The 10,000-nt window shown below is 35.5% G+C and overlaps 3 protein-coding genes across 5 annotated transcripts in view; 1 reads left to right on the top strand and 2 right to left on the bottom strand.

The window, feature by feature from the left end:
- rab3ip (RAB3A interacting protein (rabin3)) overlaps positions 1–4,877 on the bottom strand; it is a gene marked incomplete in the record, with an annotated part of 62,706 nt that extends 57,829 nt beyond the window's left edge. The window contains 1 exon segment of the mRNA NM_001020581.4: positions 4,649–4,877.
- Positions 1–10,000, bottom strand: part of si:cabz01054394.7 — a 202,854-nt gene that overhangs the window by 86,938 nt on the left and 105,916 nt on the right. The window lies entirely within an intron of this gene.
- Positions 5,139–10,000, top strand: part of LOC100149554 (uncharacterized) — a 34,897-nt gene continuing 30,035 nt past the window's right edge. For both annotated transcript variants that reach the window (XM_087249907.2, XM_088650277.1), the window contains exon 1: positions 5,139–5,230. The gene's annotated coding sequence lies outside the window, so the exon portion shown is untranslated. The remainder of the gene's footprint in view (positions 5,231–10,000) is intronic.

The raw sequence follows: 10,000 nt of genomic DNA, 5'->3' as shown, positions 1-10,000 counted from the left end.
AGTAAAAGTGTATCATCTACATCAGGGGTGTCACGATTTCGATTTTTAATCGAAATCGATCGAAATTCATGCTCAATTTCGATTATCGAATCAAAAAATAGAATCGTCGATGCTGCCACGCCCCCATGTCACGTCAGCTTGGCTTGCCAAGCGGGAAAAAACAGGCTTGTTGAAGTGCTTGTTAAACTGCAGAAGCAGGAGACCCGTCGACAGAACTTAAACCCTCTCCTCTTTCAATGAAGTCGCCGGTGTGGAAGCATTTTGGATTTCCAGTGAGTTATGTTGACAACGTTCGTGTTGTCGACAAAAAAAACACACAGTTTTGCAAGCTCTGCTATGTACGTATTATGTACGGTTCGTCCGATAGACAACACCGGCATCGCGATCCTCCGCCCGCCCCCGTTGCAAATCCGCTTGCGAAAAGTACACACTCAGGCCCTGTTTACACTGTCTTTGTTTTTAAATGGCATTTTAGAACGACAACGATTTGACATCCACAGTGGCGTGTAGCATTTCTGAGCAGCCCTCCTTCCTCTCTACCTCTGAAAATGCACATCACGTGACCACACAGACACACACAGCCATGCGCTCGAGACAGCAGGTCCAGGCAGTCAGAGGACTGCTTCAATCTTTCACTCACTTGTACTCAGTCATTTTAGCGAACACCTCAGATGCTGTTGGCTGGTTCCTGTTGGTTGTGCGTCTTTTTTTACCGACGCCATTATAACGACACACATCACTGCCTATTCACGAGTCCCGCAGAAAAAGTGATTGACAGGTGGTGATTATGTGTGTATCTTGCCTTTATTCATTTACTGTATGATTTGTTTATGGGTAAAACAAAGACCATGCAGGTCAGGTAGTTTAAACGGTAGGCGACAAATAATTAATTGGTCATTAATTAATTAATTATTCATAATCGAAAATCGAATCGAATCGTGCCTTTAGAATCGAAAATGTAATCGAATCGAGGATTTGGAGGATCGTGACACCCTTATTTGTTAAGCAAGATTTCTTTTCATTGGTGTGTTGGCCAATTTAAAGGCTAAGTGCATGTACCTAGACCTATAGAGTGCTGAGATGTTACGATATTACCGAGGACTTTATTTCTTTGTTCCAACTTCCAAGTGGCCTATAGTCTACGTTTGTTACGAATCAATGATGTTAAAACATATAAATGACTCATTCTTGAAAAACTGCATTAGAGCTGTGTGCATGAGCACATTTGTATAATGTCGGGCTGTAAACGGGTTCGGGCTTTATAAAGCTGTCAATCAAAATGTACCTGTCGGACTCTCTTTCTCTCTCTCTCTCTCTCTGACCGCGAACCTAAGGTCGCATAGAATAAGATTATTCTGCCTCTGAAAAAGCTTAGAAGATGGTGTCAAGGTTCTAAAAGTTTTTGATTTATTTATGTATGTTTGACTTTTATTTAATTAATTAATTTATTTAGGACTTTTATTTTTATTTATGTATGTATGACTTTTATTTATTTATTTATTTATGACTTTTATTTATTTATTTATTTTTATTTATGTATGTATGACTTTTATTTATTTATGACTTTTATTTATTTATTTTTATTTATGTATGTATGACTTTTATTTATTTAAGACTTTTATTTATTTATTTGTTTGTTTTTATTTATGTATGTATGACTTTTATTTATTTATGACTTTTATTTATTTATTTTTATTAATGTATGTATGACTTTTATTTATTTATTTATTCATGACTTTTATTTATTTATTTTTATTTATGTATGTATGACTTTTATTTATTTATTTATATATTTATTTATTTATTTTTATTAATGTATGTATGACTTTTATTTATTTATTTATATATTTATTTATTTATTTATTTATTTTTATTAATGTATGTATGACTTTTATTTTATTTATTTATTTATTTATGACTTTTATTTATTTATTTATTTTTATTAATGTATGTATGGCTTTTATTTTATTTATTTATTTATTTATTTATTTATTTATGAATTTTATTTATTTATTCATTTTTATTAATGTATGTATGACTTTTATTTTATTTATTTATGACTTTTATTTATTTATTTTCATTAAAGTATGTCTGACTTTTATTTTATTTATTTGTTTATTTATTTATGACTTTTATTTATTTATTTATTTTTATTAATGTATGTCTGACTTTTATTTTATTTATTTATTTATTTATGACTTTTATTTATTTATTTTTATTAATGTATGTATGACTTTTAATTTATTTATTGTTTTATTTATGACATTTATTTATTTATTTATTTATTTTATTTTTTTTATTTGCGGCCATATTTCCTATGGTGTGGGAGTAAAGAGAGAGAGAGAGAGAGAGAGAGAGAGAGAGAGAGAGAGAGAGAGAGGTGCTGTGCGTCACTTGTCTCTCTCTCTCTCTCTCTCTCTCTCTCTCTCTGACCGCGAGCCTAAGGTCGCATAGAAGGTATTCAGTTTCTGAATGGTTTAGGCTCAAGCCAACAGTTTGGTGACGCTGTCTGAGCCTTACGTCATAATTTTTTTCATTACGCCGGTAATACCGGATACCGGTGTAAAATATGGAGGCGGTTTGACGGTTTCAAAATTTAGATACCGCCCAAGCCTAGTTGAAATCAGAAGTTTACACACACTGTATAAAAAGGCACATTACCATTTTAAAAAAGTCAGATGTTAATGTGACTAAACTTTTTCTCTTTTAGGCAAGTTAGGATTATCACATGCTTAATAGCAGAATAATGATAGAGAAATTTTTAAGAAATTGTTAAAACTTTTCTTCAAAGTCAAGATCACAAACAATAAGATTATTCTGCCTCTGAAAAGGCTTAGAAGATGGTGTCAAGGTTCTAAAAGTTTTTGATTGGCTAATTGACAACATTTGTCAATTCAAGCACACTGCTTCCTTGTGTGACAACATGGGGAAATCAACAACCTGGAATCAACAAAAAAGCCAGATTACAATTAGCTAAATTACACTGGAAAAAACAATAATTTTTGGAGACATGTCCTGTGGTCTGATGGAGCTAAGATTGAACTGTTTGGCCATAATGAGCAGTGTTACATTTGGAGGACAAAGGGGAAAGCTTACAACCCTAGGAACACCATCCCAACTGTTAAGAATGGGGTGGCAGCATCATGTTGTGGGGCTGTTTTGCTGCAGGAGGGACTGGTCCACTTCACAGCATAGATGGCATCATGAAGAAAGAACATTATGGAGGAATACTGAAGCAACATCTCAAGACATCAGCCAGGAAATTACAACTTGGCCTCAAATGGGTCTTCCAAACAGACCATGAGCCGAAGCATGCTGCCAAATTAGCTCAAATGTGCTTTAAGGACAGCAGAGTGAATGTTTTGGAGTGGCCATCACAAAGCCCTGATCTCAATCCTATAGAAAATATGTGGGCAGAGTTGAAAAAGTTTGTGCGAGCAAGACAGCCTACAAATCTGACTCCGATACACCAATTCTGTGACGAGGAATGGGCCGAAATTTCTTTAAACTATTGTGAGAAGCTTGTGGAAGGAGACTCAAAACATTTGACCAAAGTTTTACAGTTTAAAAGCAAAGCTAAACAAAATACTAAGGAAATTAATGTAAACGTTTGACTGTCTAGAAATTAACACAAATTTCTAAAAAAAAAAAAATTCTTTCATTATTCTGGCATTAAGCAAATGTAAACAATTTAGGTAATCCTAAGGGACCTAAAAAAGTAAACGTTTAGTGTGATCAGACACTTAAATTAAAAATGGTTGTGTTCCTTTTTTAGAGTGTGTGTAAACTTCTGGTTTCAACTATATGTATATATATATATATATATATATATATATATATATATATATATATATATATATATATATATATATATATATATATATAGCTAATAAACATGACTTTTCTCTAGGGTAATGTTATATCACAAGAAATGTCACAATACTCAACTGTCACATATTTTAGCATAGTATTGTGCAGCCCTAGTAATTATACATCTTGAAGAACATGCAAGTGACTAAATGATAACGGAATATTTATTTGAGGCTGAAGAAAACCTTTAACAACACTAGTTTTGCAGTTTTCATTCAGTACTGGAGATGTGCTAGATGACACACTAATAGCAATGGTGAGAGTAGGTGCACAATGACTCCACTGTCACCAGGACATGGATCAAGTTTCAGGCTGACCTGAAGGCATTCGACCCCCACATGCTGTTCACTACATAGGGCTTGTTGTTTCAAGACCAGACGAACAGAGGGGCTGAACGTATTCCCACAGGAGCTCCCTAGCAGACACTACAGTGCACACAGGCTGTCAGTGGAGGTTATATTATGGTTTCAGGGCAAGTGCTGGATGCAGAACTGCTGCCAAAACACACCTGCTACCTTCGGATGTGCAGCTTTGCATGTAAAGCTTGTAAAATAAGCTGCCTTGTTGGTATATTAATGCCTTCGAAAACCCCTAAGTAGTAAGTGTAATTAGAGCACGGCCAGAGTGATAGCATGTCACTGATGTAAAGCCCTTATGAATAATGCATTACCGCCTCATTAACATAATGACATAATACGTCCGAATTGGTGTTGATGCAGTAAATAAAAGCAAACAATCGTAGTTATAAGCGCAAGATGGCTGTCTAATGTAAGTGCACTCACATGTCCTGAAGGGATTGCGTCTGTGACTGTCATGTATCCCGCTCCTCCTTCAAACAATACACGGATATGGTTGATATTAAAGCACGATCACACAGCTCGCGCTTTCCCTCTTGATAAGCATGTCTTTCTCTCAATTAATTAGTCCTCAGTTAACGACAGTAACCCGGGCCAGACAAAGACACGACAGAGCCACCGGCTGCCACCATCCCGCTTCATGATTGTGATGTTGGGAGAAATACGGTCCCTACTATTGCGACGGTTTAGCTCATGAATATTAATAAGGTCGCCCTGACGTCTCTCAGGTGCGTTCCACGCACGTCGTTCAATTAATATTCATAAGACAGTACTGTCGTTTGTTTATTCGTCGCCTACTCAACGCCCGCCTACCAACCGCTGCCTTTCAGCCAATCAGAGGGCAGTTAATCGACTAATACGTTACCTAATTAATATTTCACGAGGTAAATGCTCGCCATAGTAGGACTGGTCAACCAACAACTACCCTCCTGTCAGATTAGGCGGAGGCTCAGGCCGGCTCACGCAGGCGCTGTAAAGTATTTCGGGATAAAACGTGGACCAAGGTAACGTTATTAATAAAAATGTGTTTTTTTTTTAATCTAAAGTAAATCAAATCACAGTCGGTCTAACTGTTCAGGATATTATTCTTGAGAGCAGCGCCGCGCATGCGTAAATTAAAAACATCCCACATTTAAAAAATACTATGATGAAGAAAATATAGTGTTTTTAACCATACTATTAGTAATTATACTGTATATAATATTTACAACAGATATTGAACGCCACAGCCTACAGTAGTATACTATTGTAAGCTAATAAACTGTAATAAATAGTATTCTTTAGTTTTTACTATAGTAAACTGTGGTGTTTCATAGTATAATACACCCTATTGTTGTAGAGAACTAGAGTATTGGGTAGTTTTATTTATATTACGGTTGTATTGCGTAAAACTACTTTAGTATAGTGTGGTTCACTATTCATTCATTCATTTTCTTTTCGGCTTAGTCCCTTTATTTATCTTGGGTCGCCACGGCGGAATGAACCGCCAACTTATCCAGCGCTATAGCCTATAGATCTATAGGACTGTGGGGGAAACCGGGGCACCCAGAGCAAACCCACGCCAACACGAGGAGAACATGCAATCTCCACATAGAAACTAGCCCAGACCTTCTTGCTGTGAGGCGACAGCTCTAGCCACCACGTCGCTGTTCACTATTTATTTACTCTAAATTACTATAGTATTTTTTCATATGGGATTTAAACTCTGAACTGCGTCACTACATCTAAACTACAAATTACTGTTGTTGGTAGGGCCAACACATACGAATAAGCCTCCTAGGAAGGCAACTCACAAGGGCGCTGTGGGGGAAAGTTACTTTTGAAAGTAGTGCATTACAATGTTGAGTTACTGCCCCCATAAAGCAACTCATTGTCTTACTAAGTTACTTTTTATGGAAAGTAATGCATTTCACTGTATTACTTTTGAGTTACCTTTGCGTTACTTGTCCTTACCTGGCTGAGGTTTGATCTCTTTTAGAACTTGCAGGTGTTTTTTCACTTTTTTAGAGAGAAGCTCTGCATTTAAGAGCACCTATTTAAGCTGCACCTTAATTTTCCTTTAAAAAAATGTAGGTCAAATTAAATTTTGAGAAGTTTCTGAGCCCGGAGCTGTACCTGCTGTATAAACAGATTAATGAAAGCATGTAAAGTAATGGGCATCATGGTGGTGCAGTGGGTAGCATGTTTGCCTCACAGCAAGAAGGTTGCTGGTTCGAGCCCCGTCTGGGTCAGTTGGCGTTTCTCTTTTTTATTTATTTTTTGTAAATTTAATTAATTTACTTATTTATGACTTTTATTTATTTATTTATTTATTTTTATGTATGTTTGACTTTTATTTAATTAATTTATTTATTTATGACTTTTATTTTTATTTATGTATGTATGACTTTTATTTATTTATTTATTTATGACTTTTATTTATTTATTTTTATTTATGTATGTATGACTATTATTTATTTATGACTTTTATTTATTTATTTATTTTTATTTTTGTATGTATGACTTTTATTTATTTATTTATTTATGACTTTTATTTATTTATTTTTATTTATGTATGTATGACTTTTATTTATTTATTTATTTATGACTTTTATTTATTTATTTTTATTTATGTATGTATGACTTTTATTTATTTATGACTTTTATTTATTTATTTTTATTAATGTATGTATGACTTTTATTTATTTATTTATTCATGACTTTTATTTATTTATTTTTATTTATGTATGTATGACTTTTATTTATTTATTTATATATTTATTTATTTATTTTTATTAATGTATGTATGACTTTTATTTTATTTATTTATTTATTTATTTATTTATGACTTTTATTTATTTATTTATTTTTATTAATGTATGTATGGCTTTTATTTTATTTATTTATTTATGAATTTTATTTATTTATTTATTTTTATTAATGTATGTATGACTTTTATTTTATTTATTTATGACTTTTATTTATTTATTTATTTTCATTAATGTATGTCTGACTTTTATTTTATTTATTTATTTATTTATGACTTTTATTTATTTATTTTTATTAATGTATGTATGACTTTTATTTTATTTATTAATTTATGACTTTCATTTATTTATTTATTTGTTTTTATTTATGTATGTATGTATGTATGACTTTTATTTCATGTATTTATTTATTTATGACTTTTATTTATTTATTTTTATTAATGTATGTATGACTTTTAATTTATTTATTGTTTTATTTATGACATTTATTTATTTATTTATTTATTTGTTTTTATTTATGTATGTATGTATGACTTTTATTTTATTTATTTATTTATTTATTTATGACTTTTATGGCAAATTACAGTAAAAAAGAAGACAAAACAAAAGTATATTTCAAAAAGTATAGATAGCATCAACTTAAGCACATACAATGAGACTTGCTCTGCAGTTGACAATAAAACATGTTCTTGGATATATTTCCTGAACGGGTCCCAAATTTTCTTAAACTGGTTAGATGAACCTCTAGACCAGTGGTCACCAAACTTGCTGGTGTCCTGCAGATTTGAGCTCCAACCCTAATCAAACACACCTGAACAAGCTAATCAAGGTCTTACTAGGTATACTTGAAACACCCAGGCAGGCGTGTTGAGGCAAGTTGGAGCTAAACCCTGCAGGGACACCGGCCCTCCAGGACAGAGATTTGTGACCCCTGCTCTAGACCAGAGGTGTCCAAACTCGGTCCTGGAGGGCCGGTGTCCTGCATATTTTAGTTCCAACCCTAATTAAACACACCTGAACCAGCTAATCAAGCTCTTTCCAGGTATACTAGATTTCCAGGCAGGTGTGTTGGAGGAAGTTGGAGCTAAACTATGCAGGACATCGGCCCTCCAAGACCGAGATTGGACACCCCTGCTCTAGACAGTCTAATTTTTTCCAACTTTACAAAGAAGAGGACATCACGGATCCACTGTGTTGGGGTTGCAGGTTTCTGATCCTTCCACCTAAGGCCAACCCTGTTCCTGGAGAGCCACCTTCCTGCAGATTTCAGTTGCTATCCATATCCAACACACCTGCCTGTAATTATCACGTGGTGTTCAGGTCCTAACTAATTGGTTCAGGTGTGCTTGATATGGGTAGCAACTGAAATCTGCAGGAAGGTAGATCTCCAGGAACAGGGTTGGCCACCCCTGCTCTAAGCAATGTTAGTCGTTTGGCCAGGAGCACAATAAAGGCGATGCAATCAGATTGTATTTTTGTAAGATTATATGACGTGGGCGAAATTGCAAAAATGGCAATCAGTGGGCAAGGGGAGTTATATATACCTAAAAAAACAGATATAGTTTTAAAAATAGTGTCCCAAAAGTAATTAAGCTTCATACAAGACCAAAACATACTGTATGCGCATGAGTGGCTGGGGTGGAAAACCAGCGAGTACAGGCCGGATCTATATGCTGAAAGTGCTCTGAGAGATTTTGGTTTGTCCAGTGTACACGATGCACACTTTTGCACTGCAGAAGTCCATGTCTCGCACAGATGGAGGACTTGTGCATTCTGTATAAGACTGATTCCCAATCCTCATCTGAAATTGTGATTCCCAGATCGTCTTCCCACACAGATTTTATTTGGGAATAAGATGTATCAGTTGACGTTTCTGTGTGGAGTTTGCACGTTCTCCCCGTGTTTGCGTGGGTTTACCCTCACAGGTCTAAAGACATGCGCTGTAGCTGAATTGGGAAAGCTAAATTGTCTGTAGTGTATGTGTGTGAATGAGAGTGTGTGTGTGTGTTTCCCAGTGATGGGTTGCAGCTGGAAGGGCATTCGCTGCGTGAAACATATGCTGGATAAGTTGGTGGTTCATTCCACTGTGGTGACAACAGATTAATAAAGGGATTAAAAGAAAATGAATCACTCTAAAGCAGGGGTGGCCAACCCTGTTCCTGGAGAGCCACCTTCCTGCAGATTTCAGTTGCAACCCATATCAAACACACCTGCCTGTAATTATCACCTGGTGGTCAGGTCCTAATTAATTGGTTCAGGTGTGTTTGATATGAGTAGCGACTGAAATCTGCAGGAAGGTGGCTCTCCAGGAACAGGGTTGAGCACCCCTGCTCTAAAGTAATGTGTTTGCTACTTGCTTTCGTGTTATTAGTAAAGTAAATTCACTGTCGATTGAGGTACAGATTGCAATAAAGCTAAAGAGCACTAACATGAAATAATTTATTAAGGCAAAAACAGATTTTAAAATGTTTAATAACGGAATGAACAGTAAGCATCCCTAAAACTAAATAAATCCTTCAGCTTTATACATTGAATAAATCGCTTCATGTGGCCTTAACAAATGTGTAAAGGGGGTCACTGTCATGATCGCCGGCGATCTCTAACCAGCAGAGGTCGCTGGAAAACATTCAAACTCATCAAGTCGCCGGCTGTCCTGCCAGGATTCTGCCGCGCCACAGAGCACCATCTGTTTAGTTTCATTTTAAATAGCATGCGAATGTGCTCCTCTGGTGTGTGATACTTCCAAATGTCATATGCACGCCGTGTCGCGGCGCATCCGGTGTATGACGCCCTTAAATCGTTTATCGAGAGAAGAAATACTACTTTATTACAACACGTTGTAGGAGCCATACATTGTAAATTGGCGTATGGCCGCAAGGTGTCAGTAGGAGACTATACAACTGTGGCTTCACTGCATGGAGCAAGAGCCTACTCACACTATGCTATCCGTACCGTGCTATCCTTCCAGCCCTGGCCCGGTTGGAAGAGGTGTGCCTGAGCGCGGTTCACTTGGGCTGTACGCTTGTG

The sequence above is a fragment of the Danio rerio genome, chromosome 4 (assembly GCF_052040795.2).
Source record: "Danio rerio strain M-AB ecotype USA chromosome 4, GRCz13ab, whole genome shotgun sequence".
Lineage (NCBI taxonomy): Eukaryota > Metazoa > Chordata > Actinopteri > Cypriniformes > Danionidae > Danio > Danio rerio.
Note: the sequence above shows the minus strand (reverse complement) of the source record. Positions and strands in the feature narration are given on the sequence as shown.